General features: G+C 53.7%; 1 protein-coding gene across 25 annotated transcripts in view; it reads right to left on the bottom strand.

Moving 5' to 3' along the window:
• Positions 1-15,618, bottom strand: part of Rbfox1 (RNA binding fox-1 homolog 1) — a 2,023,047-nt gene that overhangs the window by 1,504,665 nt on the left and 502,764 nt on the right. The window lies entirely within an intron of this gene.

The following is a 15,618-nucleotide window of genomic DNA, read 5'->3' as shown; positions in this document are numbered from 1 at the left end:
TCAGCTCCAAAAAGTTGGCCAGCGCTGGGTGGCCCCCGCCCTGCACTCCCACCAGCCACCTCTTCTTGTAGGGGCTCCAGAAGGGTCTAGAGACTGGTTCTCTTCCTGGCAGTTGTCCCTCAGCCAGAAGCCCAGGGACTCCTTCGCAGCCATTAACACTTAATAAGCACATACTTCTCAGATGTCCCCTAAGGTACTTCACGGTGATTTCTCTTTGCTCCACAACTAGTGAAGTTGGTACGATGGGTTGGTCTGGTTCACAGTCAGAAAAAGGAGGCTTCCCGACATTAAAGCAATACTTCTCTTTTCCTGAGCCCCACCCTGGACCCGAGCCAAAGACGCTTTTCCTTCCCTCCCTCCTTTCTTTTCTTCCTTCCTTCCTTTCCCTCATTTTTTTATCTTTCTTTTGGACAGACATACTCAGTGACTATTTTGCACAATAAAGTTTGTGGTCTAAAGGGCTCTAACCTTTACTCAAGGTCACAGAGTGAGCAGGGAAGTTGGGTCACCACCAGACAGGTCTTGCTCCCTGTCTTGCAGCCCTCCCTCCTGAAGGACAGCTGGGGTTGGACAAGGCCAGAGCCCAGCCTCCAGCACTGAGCTGGGGCTCCTGTACTTTTGGCTGTCCCCTGACTTGCCTTTTTTTCTGCCCTCTGGGCCTGGCTCCTCTTCCAGGTGGGACTGTGAGATTTCCAAAGGACAGACCATATTGTACATGTCCCATGGCGCCATGTGCCTTTCCTCTATAACTACCAGGGTCCCTTCCAACATTCAAATAAAACAAAGGGATCTCCTAACTACAAGCGGATTTTTTTTTCAAATCAGGCAATATTTTATTCTTCTTTGAGAAAACAAGTTTGCAGAAAATCTGTCATTGGCTCCAGGGATTTGGCCATTTGGGTTGGGTTTTATCAGAGACTTCTCAGGACCCTGATAATAATATATTTGTATGTAAACAACTGGGCTTTTAAAAAAATTTTGTACTAGTCTCTTATCCTTCAGTGATAATACAATGAAGCCATAAATCTGGGTTAGTAACATCATAATCATTTCCCCCAGAACATGTTTACAATGGGAAAGTCACCAAATTTAAATGTAATTGTCTAGCAAGGCAGGGAGAGGAGATGGGCTGTAAAGAGGTATTCTCAATTTAAAAGCAAATTATCAATAATGAGAGAAGAAATAAATGGCAGTTAATGGGAAGTTGTGTTGAAATATAATGTTTTGTGACAATTCACCAACAGGAATTGCTTCTCTATACTACTTCATTTTTATTCCAGAAGGGGGGGGGGGATGAATGCAATCCTTCAAGACAGAAGCTCGGGCTGTTGTCTCACTAAAATGGGTAATCGCTGTGCCCTTTTATTTTTTAATACATTCTTTTACCATTGGAAATGAAATAAAATGTATTCAACTATCTGAAAATCAAGGTCAGTCTGAATCTGGTCTGATTTCTTTATCTTGGAGTGGAAATAGGATTAGATGCATCAGCAGGAGTGTCAGGTCATGACTCACTGGTACCTGTGTCCCTGGGAGGCTCCGGGAAGCTTAAGGGGAGCCAGGGAGATACCCACTGTGATCTAAAACAAAATGAGAGTGACCGTCGGTGTCACATGCCGACAGGCTGTCCATTTGAAAGCGCTAGATTCTTTTTCCCTAAGGCCTCTCCAAGTCCACAAAGGGTCTTCTCCTGTCACTCCTCCACATGAAGCAAGGTCAGGAGAGCTGCTGCGCTGGACAGCTCCCTGGACAGCCCAGGGCAAGTCCTCAGCAAGAGGCTCTGAGTCCTTCTACTGGACATGCACAACACTTTGCAATCCGTGGTAGAAGCACATGTCAGAAGCGCTGTCTTTGATAAAGCAGATAAAGATTTTTTAAAAGGGGGTGGTGGTGAGAAAGACTTTGAAGCCTTGTAAATTCCATTATCTCACTTTTCAATTTACAGTCTTCCTATGGCTCCTCCTAGTTCCCCAAGATGAGGTCCAAAGTCCTCTAAGTAGGTTCTAAGTGCCTGGGTTATCTGGCTCTTCCGAAGCTGGCTCCGTGATCCAGGCTGTTTCTTCTTGGTCCCTAATCCTTTGCATGTACTGTCCCTCCAGCCAGGGACAACCTGTAGACGCTTCCCAGGTGGCTTCTGCTTATCTCTCAGAGCTCTGTTTAGACATCACTTTCTGCTGCCGGTTCCCTGACCCCCACCGCCCAGATGAGGTGCTCTTTCCACTGCCTCTCGTACCCGTGTTTAACTTCCCTGGACAACTCTGTGCCAGTCGGCTGTGTTCTTCTCCACTAAACTGAAAGGCCCACGGTGTCAAGGACTTGTTCCCCAGGGCGTGGGGCCAGCCACATCATAAGCTCAACACATGTCTAGTGGACCTTACTTCCCCGCTGCAGCAGGTGGTGTTCCAAATGGATGTGCCACCTGGGCATGAGCTGTGAAATCAAGCCGCTCATTCATTCAGTCCTTCATTTTTGCAACCATTCAGCATCCATCTGTTTCAAAGCCAATGCCTCCTGCAGGCCACCAATAGATGAACCAGGCACAGTCTGTGCCTATAACCTAATAGCATGAGCAGACATGGAGACAAGGGGTCCCAAAGTCTGGCAGGACTTGTCGAATACTGAGTGGGAGCAGATGGCCAACATGGGTGGTGGGGAGAGGAAGGTCAGGCAGGGATTTCAGAGGACACAACCGTAAACGGAGAAGGTGAGTAGGAGTCACCCAAGGAGTTGGGTGAAGGACAGTCCTGGAGAAGAATGTCTCTGGTGAGAGGCCCTGAAGCAACTGTGCAGCTCCTTCAAGGAACAGTAGACCTGTTCCCAACAACAGAATCAGGATGGGTTCGGGGGGCTGGGAGGTGGTCAGGTGGGCAAGGCGGCCAACACGGAAGGTGGCGTCCCTGTGCCCAGCATGAGCTGGGCGATCCGTCCTTCAGCTCTTCCCTCTGCCCACCCTCCTCCTCCCTCTCAATCCTCTCCTACTCCACTCAACTCCTTCCTAGTTCCCCCTATTTTGCCCTGGCTTCCGCATGTGAGAGAAACATTAACCCTTGGCCTTCTGAGTCTGGCTTATTTCATTTAGCGCGACGTTCTGCGCCACGTTCTCCGGCTCCAGGCACTTATCAGAAAGTGCCATGATTTGGCTCTTCTTCATGAACGTATGTGAACATACCACCGTGAATCCCACCTTTCTGCATATCCGTAAAGCACCAGTGAGGAAATAATAAAATAATAAATAATAAATAACAATAAATAAATAAATAATAAATAAATAAGTGGTCTTCAGTGGAAGACCACTAAAAGCAGAGGAAGGGAAATGTGGGGAGGGAGGGAGGGAGGGAGGGGAAGAGGAAGCTTTGGGAAATGAAATGGAACAAATCACATTTCCTGCATGTATGATTGGGTCGGAACAAACCCACTAGGATGCCCAGCTATAACGCAGTAAATGTCTTTGTAAAGACATTTTTACAAAGATGAGGCCCGAGACCCGAGCTAGGGAAGCTCACGAAGGGTGCTGAATGGACTCGTGGGTGTGTTCACTTGACCACCAGATGGTGGGAGCCCTTGATGGGCGCACGCCAAATCTTGCCAAACCCACCATCCCCACTGCCCAGCCCTGGTCATCACTGTGCCTGCAGTGATGTTCCAATGACCATTTCCCCCATTGCTGTTTAAGAACTTCCCAGATGGTCAGGGTGAATGTCCAGTGGAACCTAGGGAGTCGATCCCTCCCAAACTCTCTAGGCTTTCTAGGTGTGACGGGTGGTCTATCCGACAGGATAAAGATTTTTAAAAACGAACTTAAAAAAAGGTCAAAATATCCAAGCACCTTTTCATTTCTCCTCCCAAGAAGACCTTTCCACAGCAGGCCCAGAAGAGAGGGTGCCCCTCTCCACGACTCTGATTCAATACGGGTCACTGCACATCCCGAAACTCTGCCAGACCGGCCTTGTCCTGGGGCTCCAGGCTTACCAGAAAGCTGCATCGTGGTCTGGGTTGCCTAACGAGCTAGTTAAAGCCATCTGAGGACCACAGGGGAACGATGGCACCTTATATTATCTACCCCCCTCCCCCTTGGGCTCATGGCAGATACTCAATATCCAGTTATTGATCGAGTGAACTCACGTCGTTCAGGGTTTTGATCTGCACCAAGTCTTTTAATTCTGACAATGAACTAACTATCCAGTGGGCAGGGGTGAGGTCCCTGTCTCCTAAGGGACACAGACTTTCATACTGTGTTAAAGTATCTACGACATAATAAACAAGACGGTTTCTCCTCTGTGGTCTCATCCCTTGTCTTCTATGTATGTCCTCCAAATAATGATAAGAAAACAGCAGTGAACAGAAGAACACTGATAAAAATAACAAGCATTTGCCATTGTTATATTATCTCAGTTAATTCTTTTTTTTTTTAAAGATGAGTATGCTAAAGTTCAAAAGGAGGAAGAAATCCAATGACTTGGCCAACTCACAGAGCTGGCAAATAGTTAGGCCAGTATTCAAAACCAAGTCTGTTTTGAGAAACAGCTGTATTTGTGAGTCATCAATCATCTTGGGTTTCTCTGCACTGGGACTCACGGTCCATGAAGGCAAACATAGAATTGCTGATTTATGGTCACGATTGTAGAGAATCCTAATCAATTGGTCTTGAAGTAAGAATGAAGGGATGTTCAGAAATCGGCAGTATCAAAGGGAGCCTGCTTATGTAGAAAGCAGTTTGGAAATAAACATTTTGAGCTTGATCAGAATCAAGAAAAGATCCCTGAATGTTTGGTCAATAAAAAGTAGAGACTGAATTATGTAGTTGATAGGCTGTTTAGTGGTTAAACAGTACGCTGTCATGCATCTTCAAGAAATACCGGATAAAGTCCATAAGTAAGATGATCTGCTTTCATATCGTCCTGTCTCCCACTTCATGGTGATGAGAACTGAGTGAGAGTGCGTAAACATCAGGGGTCCTCCACTTCCCCTGGGAAATGGGGACAGTGCAGTGATAATGACCCTGGTGACGCGATTAATACAGCGATCCTGACTGCACTTGACTCTATCCCCCTGCATGAGAACAACCGTCCCTGTAAGTCGTTGGGTGACGCGTCATCGTAGGACCCATGTCCTCGGCCTAGGAGACAGTCCCTGATGTGTTTTAGGAAACACCGTCTGGATCCAAGTGAAAGGCACAGGAAATGGCATCTCTTTCTTTACCTCCAGACGTGTCATTGTGTGGATGTGACCTGGGACCTGCTGTCACCTGTGACCAGCCTTGTGTCCCCAGACAAGCCAACGCCGGGGAGATCGGAATGGAGATCGGAGGCTGTGGGCTGCTGCACCCGTCACCCCTGGGCCCTCCTGCTGCAGGTACGGCCTGCCAGTGACGCTGCCTTCCCCCACCCACCGTGAGGCCATGTAAGAGGCTCCTGGCCTCAGGCTGACTTCTCCACCTCGGCTCTGGGGGCACGGCGAGCCCCGCAGCCCTGGGTTGGGGAGGGGCTCCCTGAGCACTGCTTGCAGTCTCCTCCTCAGTCCAGCGGAGAGAACCAGAAGTGTCCCCCGGAGACCCCCGTATGCTCCCCAGGGGCAGACGTCCCCAGGTGAGAAGCCATGCTCTGGAGCGTCCTCGCCAACACGGTGGCAGGAGAACAGCTGTTGTGACGTGCCAGGACTAGGAACTGCGACCAGCTCGCCTGCGCCCCAGGGGCCAGGTCCACCTCTCGTAGCCATTCCCCAAATCAGGCTTTACCACCAGCCTCCTCTTCCAGAGGAGGAAGCTGCGGCCCAGAGGCACAGTGCCCCTGCTCGCTGTTGCCAGACCAGCAGTTGATGTGGGATTGAAACCCAGCTCAGCAAAGGCCTGGCGCGCAACGTCATCCTGGGAATTACAGCGTCCCCCGTGAGAAGCTCCTCAGCCTCACACCACGTGCCCCGCGTCAGCTCCGTGAAGTCAGGGGTGGCCTCCTGTGATTGCACTCCAGCAGGTCACCCTAAAGAACGGCAGCGTGCTCTCTGCTGGGCTGCGGCCGTCTGCACCTCCAGGGCTGAAGCTCACGCCTTCTGTGCTCTGCAGCGGGCCCCGTGCGCCAGGCACCAGAACAGGCTCCTCCAAGGACCTGTCCCTCCACCTGTCCCCACCCTCCACAGCCCAGGGCTGAGCACGGCCTCTTCTCCTGAAGCCAGATCGGAGTCATTATCCCCTGTCATGGGTCAGCAAACTGAGGCTCGGAGAAGAGAAGCAGATTTCCTAAGCCTACAGACTTAGCAAGCTCGAGACGTCATTTTAAAATCCTTAAGGTCTTTTACGCCGTACTTCCAGAACCTCTGTCAAGGGGACCCCAAGGCCAATGAGACAGAAAAAAAAAAAAAAAACATGTAAATATTTTAAGTCCTTGTAAAAAATCATTTTTTAAAATATAAATGCTGTTTTCATAGTTCTGTTGAAAGTCAACCAGGAAGGTTAAAATTGAGACTTGTCAAGGAACAGAATAAGGTGTACGTCGACGAGGTGTAAATAGTTAATGAATTTATCATCAGACACAGCTTCGCCTTAACGCACCAACCCCTGGGGGAGATGTCCCGGGATCCACCGCAGGGGGGCCGCGCTTGGTTCCTTCCAGGTGCATGGGCTACATCTCAAGTCCCAGCCATTTTATTACAAATGGGTCAGTGAAAATATTTAGTCCGTTTAGGAAGAAATATGCAAACTTACAAGGAAAACAGGCGTCTGCGGGTGCTGGTGGGAGGTGGATGCTGAGCAGAAAACCTGTAAGTCCCAGGCAGAGTGCGCGTGGCCGGCCCCCGCTGGTGCACAAGCCACTTTTATTTATCCCTTATAATTTCACCTAAGAGGCATAAACTTCCAGATAAAATAGAATCACGGGGAATACCTTTTAGGACTGCATAGCAGGTGAGAGGAGGAAATAGCCAATGGCTGAAAACCAAGATTCTGGAGGCTGAACGGGAGCCTGGGGAGGACCCAGCATGGGTACTCAGTCCAGGGCAGACTCCTCCGGGACGTGGGATTCCGTCCGTTGCAGCCTTCCCAGGTGGACTTCCCCAGGCCTTCATTTAGGGTGGCTCAAGGTGTTCCCCCATCCTCCCATAGGCACTCACCTGGCCCCCCAATAGCGGCCGAGGGGACCTCGTCAGGAGGTTGTGGGTGAGTGGTGCGTGTGAGAGGTGAGCCCAGGAAAGCATGGCCGATGCCGGCAGCGGAAAGCAAAGAAGGGTCAGAGGCCAGCCTAAGCGTGCCAAGCCAGTTAGGATCCCAGTTCCAGGACCCAGAGGGCACACGCCCTGTGGCCACAGAGTTCCACAGAAGCTCCCATCAGCCACGGCTTAGGGGTAACGGGAGGTCAGTGTACAACAGAGGATGACTGCCTGACACTTAGGGCTGCCCTGGGCACGGACAGAGGGGCATCCAGGGACCAGCGGGCGTTGGCAGGCAAGGGACTTTCGGGTGCTGGTGGGTAGAAGTCCACACTGCATCACATCCAAGGTAAGTGCCTAGGCACAGGCCCCAGGCGTGAGGCCTCCTCTGTGTGCTCAATGTCCTTGTGGAGAAGGTCTCAGTTAGTCATGTGCCCAGGAAGAGCAAGACCCCCAATGTCTCCCGTCACCTGTGAGACCCTAGAAGGAACGTCTGCGCGTCCAGAGCTGTCACGCTGCAGGGTGTGCACGAGCCTCGGAAAGGCTGGTCCAAATTCAGATCCCTGACCCCCCACTGGAGATTCAGGTTCCAGACATCTGGGAAGAGGACGTCGATCTGAGACTTCAACCCCCTACACACCCGTGTGCACACGCACGCACGCACAACACGCCACGCCGCAGACATCCCAGGCTCCTGATGTGAACACCAGTGAGTGCTCCCAGCGCAGAGTGACCGGGGATAGGGACGGGGGCACAGGAGGAGCTCAGCACAGCCTTGGTACTGGAGGACGTCGTGCTGGGGTCCCCGTCCTCTTTGAAGGCGCGAGACGGAGGATGCTCTCTCAACTCCCCGGAAGGAGGTAAGTGTTGGTGTCTGGAGGACGGAGTGATCACGCCCACCACATGAAATGTGTTCCCACGGAGCCCAGGGGAGCGCCCAGGAAGTGCCAGTTGAAGTCTCTGGAGCCCCAACTAGGACTGGGGACCAGGGATGTGATGTAACAGGAAGAACAAGCCAGTCAGGCTTCGGGGATCCTTGGGTCACTGTCACCCGAGTCGTGACCCTGCCGTCTGCCCAACACGTTCCTTTATAATGGACACAAGGGGGTAAAAATGAGTAAAGCCCAAGCCGCGTTCCTTAAGATGGCAGGTGGAATTTTCCTCCATCCCTCTCTGTTTTTAGTCTAAAAAGCCTTTCACAGATGTCAGCCACCATTAACGGGCTGACAAAAGAAGGGAACCAACGTGAGCGTCTGTCGATGAAAAGGCCATCGGTCTATTTGATTTCTCTACCTCTTCCTGCTTTGGTTCCTCTCCGTGCTCCGCGGCTCCGGCACGGGCCTGCTTGCTGTTATTCCGTAGGCAATTAAGCGACTTGGCAATCAAAGCAGCCACATGTTTTTTCTGGAGTCGTTTGCGGAGAACACGGAGCGGCGCAGGACAGATGTGGAGCCACGGTGTGAGCACTTCTCCGAACACACTTCTGGGTGCCAAGGCTTGTGGCTCTCCCAGGGCTGCTTCTGCCTCCCTCTCTTCTCAGACCTCTCCCCACCATCAAACCTCCTTCTTCCTCCATCTCTGGACTCTCAGCTGCTGGGGCATGAACATGCCGGAGCTCCCTTAGGTGGGCCTCTGATGGGGACCCACCCCCAGGCACCAACCTCCAGCTTCTCCTCCGACCAGTGACCTATGGAATCTGGTCCCCCATCTGTACCACGTCCCACCAAAGCTGCATGAGCGTGGCATCTTCCTCACCAGCTGCTGACCCCCCAACCAGTCACGTGCACTCCTGGCTGCAGCCCGCTGTCCATCCACCATGCCCTTGGCTCCTGCCTGGGAACCGTGTCCTACCTTCTCTGCCTGGACACCACCCTCCCTCCACGCTGCAACTCGGCATCCCGTGCCTCACCCACCGGCTGTCATCCCTTCCTGTGCGCGTCCTCGACGGACGTCCCCGTGCCTGCTAGACCCCAGGCTCTCCGTGCACCTCATCCCTCACTAAGTTCCCATCTCCTTAGCGCCAGCGTGAAACACGCCACCATCACCTGGCTCTTTGCCAGGCATCTGGAGCTGCTGTTTACGATCAATCTCATCACTTATTCGGCAAGTATTTATCGAGTTCCTAGTATGTTTGCAAAATAAATTAGAAACAAAAATCCAGTGTATTGGTTCTCTCTTGCTCTTGCCAGTGTACGTATTTACTCCCAAACACCAGTTCAAAACGACGCACGCTCACTCAGGGCCAGGGGGTAGCACAGCGTGGCTGGGGCCTCTGGCCAAGCCCTCCGCGGGCTGCCGTGGACAGGTGCGCTATGGCTGCAGTTTCCTCTTACCAGAGCAGGCCTGCTCCCCGGCTCACTCGTGAGGTTGCAGGCCCGGGTTCAGTTTCTCACTTTTCCTCCAATCAAGGGCCTCAGCTCCTCCCTGGCTCTTGGTCACTGACCGCTATCAGCTCCCCATCACCCTGGGTGGCCCCACAGCCTGGCAATATGGCAGCTGGGTCCCCTGGAGGAAGAGAGCAACCCCAGGGAGCAAAGCCAACATCTCCCATGAGCCATCTGGGAAGTGAGGCTGCAGGATGTCTGCTGCGTTCCCCTCACCTGAGGTAGGGTGCGTGCCCGGTCACCTGTGGAGGGAGAAGCAGGGGCATGTGGCTGCCAGAGAAGGCCACGGCACCATCCCAGAGGCTGACCATCACACACCAGTTCCAGAAAGCGCCATCCCAGTGAGACATTCCTGGAGGCAGAGCAGGGACGGGCCCACTCCTGGGGAACCTGCAGGCAGGGACTCGGCCTCTCAAGCTGGTCTTCGACTCCCTCCTAAGTCTTCCTGGGCCCCTCCCTTTTCACTCACTGCACCTGGGTGTCCCCTGTCCAGTCCAGTAGCCTCCAGCAGCCCTGCACGGCCCACGACCCACCCTGCACACATCCAACAACATGTGCACATTCCCACCCTGGTGGGGGTCTCCCCTTCCCCACTCCCCGTGACAGAAATCCAACTCCAGCTAGTCGAAGCTAGACACAGGACTAAAGGCCACGCACAGCCACAATTCCAGAGGTCACGGGCCTTTGGTGATGCTGAGCCAGAAGCTCAGTCAGTGAGCACCCTCCTCCCTCCACCTCTCCCTGGGCAGGCTCCTCAGCTACTGCCCCCAAAGGTACAAACCCCCGGGTCATGTTCCACCAAACCAGTGACCCCAGCAGAAGGAAGAGACCCTTCTTCTCCACCTTAGTTCTAGAACCATCCCTCGTGTCCCTTCACTGGCCCAGTTGGGACAACAGACCATGGCTGCATCGTCACTGCAACCAGGGCTTGGACTGAGCTCACTCGCAACCCCTGGTCAGAGAACGGAGGGCAGGCGGTCCCCCAGAGGAAACCGGGTGCTGTTGCCACAAGGAAATCCCGACAGGCAGCACCAAGCAACCGGACATGTCTCGTACCTCATGCACAGCCCCCGGCCTCCACCCCTGTGAATAAGGCCTGAGTATCTCTGCCCACCATAGAGACCTCTCTGGGCTGGACCACACCTGCCTTCCCAGACTCATCTGACTTGCAGCCCAGTTTCACCATGGGAACCCCAGGCGGTTCTCTCAACAGCTGCCCACCACTGCACTGTGCCCTGGCCCTGGGTGCCAGCCTCCTTCACCAGGTGCTGAGCACAGGGCCAGCTCACGGTCCACTCTAGTGCCATCAGCCTTTCTGAAAAACCCACTCAGCTTCTCCTGATGAATCAACTGCTTCTCTTCCAAGGAATTATGTAAATATCTATTTAACAACGATTCTGTACAGGGACAGCAGTGTAACAGTGTCCCCTGGGGACCTCCAGCCAGGTCCAGAAACATTTTTGGTTGTCGGGGTTAGAGAAGGGGTGCAGAGGCATCCCCCCAGGAGGGGGAGGGATCCAGCTCAGAATGCCAACCTGCAAAGCTGAGCACCCTCCCCCCAGCAGGAGATGGCGCCTCGTCTTTTAATCATCCATCACTCATCTTCCCAGCAAGCCCACAGGCTCCTCAGGGGCTGGGACACGCTGCATTTGTCAACACTCTCCACGCTCTAGCAGGTGCCTGGCCCATAGCAGATGCTCAGTAAACACTGTCAGAAAGACTGAGCAAGGGAACAAGTGTCCAGATGGGCTGGTGGAGCATGAGCCAAGAAGCTCAGTCCTGGAAGGCAGGGAGCCTCCTTCAGTGGCTATTGTATCAGAGAATCTCAGCTGCAGGGTGTGCGGCCCCCCTCTCTCCAAGAATAAATCTGAACATCATGTAAACTTCCAAATTCAGAGTCAGATGGCTTTTCCTACAAGTTTATGACTATCTGCACTTCTCGGGCTACTGATTGTTCCCAAACGGCCCGCCGGCTTTGTATGATTTCTAAAGGCAGCAGGAACAGCGATACGCCCCTTCCAACAGACAATCTTCCCATAGCTCCCCACGATTTTTTTTTTGTTCACAATGGAGCCAAATTTTGTGACTCTCGTCCCCATTCCATTTTTGTCTCCGACAAGGTGGTGGGTGTGGCCTACGTAGGGAGCCCCTGCACGCTGCTCTGGTAAGCAAGGCACACTCCGCCAGGACCTCCACAGTCCATGTGAGGTCCGACACACTCCTCAGAAAGGACATTCAAATGTCAGATGGAATGATTTACACGGCCCATCAATACCAAGTACGGCGAGCTTCACCAAGTCAATAAAGCTGATTAGAACAATCTTAGGGCCAAGGATCCATACACCCTGGCGGGGACCTCTTCACTCAGACACTCTCTCAAGGCTGGTGGCATTAAATAGACCGTGCTGAAGGAGAAGTAGAATCAAAAGCTTCCATGATTTTGAGAGTTCGTGTTAACCGAGTGACAGGCGAAGCCCGAGAAATCTGTATTTAGATTCTCATCATTAAAACCTTCTGGACCTTCCTTCTTTAAGCTCCTGTATTGAAACCCTCCGATATGCCAAGTGCGGCACCAGGCATTCCATAAACCACCCCTTTTTATTTAGCAAACACAGAAGTGGCGCTTGCTGTGTGCATTCCTCCTGTGATCCTCACTGTGATCCCCTGACATGGGTGTAACTTCATCCCCTCTTGCAGATAAGGAGACTGAGCTCAGAGAGGCTGAACATGATGTCTGTGGTCACCCAGCTGGCCAGGGGCAGAGTCTCCCTGAGAGCTGGCCAGTCTGGGTCTGGAGCAGGCATCCCTAACCACTTGGAAACACGGCCCTGTGTAAACTCTGAACCCCAACTTTGGCCTGCTCAAAATTTCTGAAGTGGGTATGATATCTAGATTCCAAAATCAGGAGACTTCACAGGAAACTGGATCCTGGGTTCTCTTGACCAGTTAGCGTGAGGGTCTGACTCCTGTTTGGCCAATTCGAGGGCAGGGCAGAGCTGCAGTGGGACGGAGACCCCCTCCGCCACTGAGACACTGGCCCCGTCCCCCTGCCCAGGGATGGGAGACCCTGGCTGAGCTGTGCTGTGGATGGACATGTGAACTAGGAGAGGCTAAGGGACGTGGCCGAGGCCCCAGATCCAGGGAAGGACAGAGGCGAGACTTGAACTTGGCAGGAGGCCAGCGGAAAAGACCTGGCTCACTCCAGCGGAGGCAATGTCAGGTGATGTCTCTGGATTTAAAAAGGCGCTGGGAAGGAGAGTGTGGCAGGTGTGGAGCAGTGACCCTCAACTGGCACCTCTGAGCCTCGCTGTCCCGGGCTCGGGGAAGAGGGAGGAGCAGAACCCAGAACCAGAGGGAAAGGAGGGTCCAGAGCAGGAGCTTTGGGAGGCCTCCTGCAGGGGGCGCCGGCACTCACGGGAGGGGGCTGGGCGAACCCAGGGCCCCATCCCCCCCTTCTCTTCCCTCCGGTTTCTTGCCAGGGTGCCCCCACCACACACACACACACACACACACACACACACACACACACACACACACACACACTCGCAAACCCAATGGCTCTGGGAGGACCTCACTGACGCGGAGAGGACAGGGTCGGGGACAGGGACAGAGTGTGCACAGGAGGCAGCTGACACCCCCAGTGGATTCCAAAACCAGTCTTCCCCACTGCTGCTCCAACTCCCTCATCTACACTCTAGGAATCAAAAAGACGGGGCTTAAGAGGCGCTGCCCGCGGTTCCAGGAACTTCACACGGATCCACCCACTTCTCCGAGCACCAGGCACCAGAAGCGGTCTCCACCCGTGAGCACGGACGGGTGGGAAGCCAAAGGGCGGGCGACGCAGACCTCAGAAACCCTCTTCTCTCCAGCAAGGGGCAAAGCTCCTCCACCTTTGGTCCAAACTCATAGAAGAGAAGACTCCTGTCCAGAAGAAGGGTCCTCGGTGAGCTGGAACGCAAAGGTGCTTCCTGGGGAGGCGCCCTGGGACCCGGCCCCCAGGGGCTGCCCAGGGGCCCAGGAGGTGCCTCCGCTGGGGAGTATGCCTTCGAGGAGACAGGGAGACGCTGGCAGCCGCTCTCCCCGCCACAGCCACGTCCAGAGCACGGGGCCCCACGGGCTGCAGGACACACGGCACACGGCAGGACACGGCAGAGTGGGGCAGCTCACCCTGGTCCTCGCGAGGCTGTGGCCAGCCTGGCTGCACACCACCTCTTGTGTTCCCACCTTCCTCTCCGGCCTCACGGTCCTTCCTCTGTCATCGTCCCCTCGATAAAGCCAAAGTTAGAACATGAATCAGAAGGCCCTACATATTTGCAAACTGATCTGAGAGCCTTGAATGGGGCGGGTCTGGCCTGGTCAGGAGGGTCCAGAAGGCTTTGCTGGCAGAGGTGATGGTTGAATGGAGACCGAGGAAGAGTCCAAGATAATTAATCTGGGAAAGAGGCGCAAGGCAGCATTCTGGGCAGTTCATGGATACATTCAAAGGCCCTGTGGCAGAGACGAAGTAGGGTAAGAGGGGAGTTGAGTCAATAAGTGACGGAAGGGCAGCGCTGGCAGGAAGCCAGACCTGAGCTCCAGGGAGGACCACTCAGACGCAGAGGGCCATTCAGACGGTACCCTGAAGTAACTAGTCCCTTGTGACCCCTGGGCCTCCTTCCACTCAAGAACTTGCTTGTCCTGCTGCTCCAGCACAGGTCTGTGGCATCCTGAGATCGACCAGGAGTCCAGATGACGCGGGGAAAGTGCCTCCCGTGGGAGTTTGCTCACCTCCGAGTGAGCACTGGGAAGGCAGGTAAGCCAGCATCTCCCGTAGAGGGGGCTCACGTCCCGATGAACTCCGGGGGACGCCCACTGCAATCTCCAGACTCTGCCCCGAAAAGGACACGTGAGTTCACAGACGTGGTGACACCCTCCACAGGCACCAGGACCAGCAGGCGGGTATGAAAACTGCCACCTGCCACTGAGTGCTCGGAGGCAGGTGACCGCTGAAGTTCTAGTGCACCGTGAGCACAAAGGTCACCAGGACGAAGACAGCACCTGTGTCCTCAGGACAGGGTCACGGTGCCAAGGGGCTACTCCAGCACCAGGACAGAAATGTGGAGAAGGGAGGTGAACCTTGCTCCTGTGAAAATCCCGTCAGAGTTTGTGCTTCTACTTTAATTGTTTTCTCGGTGCTGTGTGTGGAGCCCAGCGCCTCAGATGCTAGGCAAGCCGTCCAGCACTGAGCAGTCTCCCCAGCCCTCTTTATTTTGTATCTTGAGACCAGGTCTGGCTAAGTTGCTGAGGCTGGGCTCCAACTTGTGATCCTCAAGCCCCAGCCTCCTGAGTCACTGTGATTACAGACCCACACCACTGTGCCTAGCGGGCCTTCAACTCTGATCTGTCCCATGATTGGGAATCCACATGACTTCACCCAAAGAGTAATTCCATCATGGTTCTGGGAAGACACCAGCCATGGATATGTCTGGAGCTGGCTGTAAACACTCGAGATTGAAGGTTGCCCACTTGGGCTCCCTGAAGACCACCCTGTCGCTCCCGTGATATTGAGCTACTACACTATTGACCATTGGCTTTGAAGAGTCTTCACGTTCTTGGGTTTTAGACCAGGCCAACATGAATGTCAGCATATTCCTCCTCAATTTCCCCCAAATTTAACAAATCCCAATAGGGCCAACTGGTGAGACCAGGGGGTACTTTCTGACGGAGAGACGGAAGATTCCGCCCAGTGCATGTCCAGGAATTCTACTCTCCACACTGTGGAGAAGCTGGGTGGAGCATGTGCCTTCCCCACGGGGACCTGGTGAGTCTGCAGACATGGAAAACCCATATACTTTCCTACGCAGGCTCATGGACCGCACTGGGAAGGAACGGAGAAAGCACCAGCGAGGAGGAGAGCCAGCCCGACTCTAACTGGGGTGGGTTTTTCCCCGTGTGAGGATAAAAAGCCCGATGCTGTCAAAGGCTCACAGTCAGAATCGATATTCCATATGATGTAGAAACATCTTGAAAATCAGCGAGTGGTTCATATTAAATGGGGGCGGGGAGAGACTCGAAGCCTCCAGGACCGTATATCCAGCGAGAACCAGACCAACAGGTG

Source organism: Ictidomys tridecemlineatus, chromosome 10 (genome assembly GCF_052094955.1).
Source record: "Ictidomys tridecemlineatus isolate mIctTri1 chromosome 10, mIctTri1.hap1, whole genome shotgun sequence".
Taxonomy (NCBI): domain Eukaryota; kingdom Metazoa; phylum Chordata; class Mammalia; order Rodentia; family Sciuridae; genus Ictidomys; species Ictidomys tridecemlineatus.
This window is presented reverse-complemented; position numbering and strand designations above follow the sequence as displayed.